This window comes from Chiloscyllium plagiosum, unplaced genomic scaffold (assembly GCF_004010195.1).
Source record: "Chiloscyllium plagiosum isolate BGI_BamShark_2017 unplaced genomic scaffold, ASM401019v2 scaf_12846, whole genome shotgun sequence".
Taxonomy (NCBI): Eukaryota; Metazoa; Chordata; class Chondrichthyes; order Orectolobiformes; family Hemiscylliidae; genus Chiloscyllium; species Chiloscyllium plagiosum.
The window spans coordinates 11,220-12,605 of record NW_025211377.1 but is presented as its reverse complement, the minus strand read 5'-3'; the positions used below and the strand labels follow the sequence as shown (position 1 = coordinate 12,605).

General features: G+C 40.2%; 1 long non-coding RNA gene across 1 annotated transcript in view; it reads right to left on the bottom strand.

The window, feature by feature from the left end:
- Positions 1-18: 18 nt before the first annotated feature.
- The window catches only part of LOC122547032, a 5,706-nt gene continuing 4,338 nt past the window's right edge, over positions 19-1,386 (bottom strand). Inside the window, exon 3 of the long non-coding RNA XR_006310870.1 lies at positions 19-158. This is a non-coding gene — a long non-coding RNA (uncharacterized LOC122547032). The remainder of the gene's footprint in view (positions 159-1,386) is intronic.

The window sequence follows — 1,386 nt, the reverse complement described above, 5'->3', positions numbered from 1 at the left end:
TTCTGAAGGAAAAAAATCCTCGTCAGTAATGTTCCCACATTTGTGGAGTAATTGCTTCTGGTCACTCTTCAGGCTATAGAGGCTCGGAAAGAAATGAGTTGGCCAAAGTTAGCCACATCATTTCGATGGACTATGCTCATTGGGGAAACTTGCAGGATCTGTAGAAGGAACATGTGTTTCAGAGTGTATGCAATAAACCTGAACATTGTTTTTTTTCACAGAGCTTGGGACCCGACTGGAGCAGCAATGAAGCTTGTATTGTTTTTTAAATTTCTGAGCTTGCCAAATTATTGTTGGTAAATGCAGGTGACTTTATCAAAACACATTTCACATGCCCCAGCCAGGAATTTGGTCCCAATTCTGTCAGTCGATCCATTCATATGGATAACAGGTATTTTAAATGTGAACACTCCATTTAACTATTTGAATTGAATAATTCAGTGGTTACGTCCTCTTGGATTCTTAATTACTCAATGTGATTTTTTTTTCCCCCTGAATTTGCCAAGCACTGGGCAGTTCTGGAATATTCCAAATATTTACAATAAATGCATTCACACTATTGAAGGCAACCTGGCAGATTTGAATACCATTCAGGTAGTCAACAACAATACATAAGTAACTTTATGAATTGCTTACTGTACATCAACAACACAAGCCAAGTATTAGTGAAACCACAGATTGTTTCCCATGGATTCCCAAATCTAAACAGTGCATTCCAGATGTGCTCACTATCACCATCTGGGAGCAGTCTCCCAAAGTGCTCCCAGAATTTAGAATGCGCATACACTGCCCTCCAAAGCTGAATCTGTTGTCACAGGCTTCACTCTTATTGGATATTTATTGTCCAGTTCTTTATATGAGCTTCAGGCGACTGACTGTGTGGAGTTTGCACATTCTCCCCGTGTCTGCGTGGGTTTCCTCCGGGTGCTCCGGTTTCCTCCCACAGTCCAAAAGATGTGCAGGGTCAGGTGAATTGGCCATGCTAAATTGCCCGTAGTGTTAGGTAAGGGTAAATGTAGGGGTATGGGTGGGTTTCGCTTCGGCGGGTCGGTGTGGACTTGTTGGGCCGAAGGGCCTGTTTCCACACTGTAATGTAATCTAATCTAATCTAATCTAAAATCTAATCTTAATGTGACTAATGATTTTACAAACAATTTATAAAATACGTTAAATCCTGAAGAAATGTGATGTCAGCCCTTTGTAGAAGTGAATAGGAAGTGTGATGTTTGCTTGACCTTTGGCTCTATGTATCTGAACCTTTAGCAAGATGTGGGATGTTTCCCACACACTTTGTTTAAAAAAGCAAAGATTATGCTCTGAGATTTAAATGTTCAATCAGGTTTAATAAAAATCCTTCCAAAAATTGAGAGTTTGACTTCAGCTCCT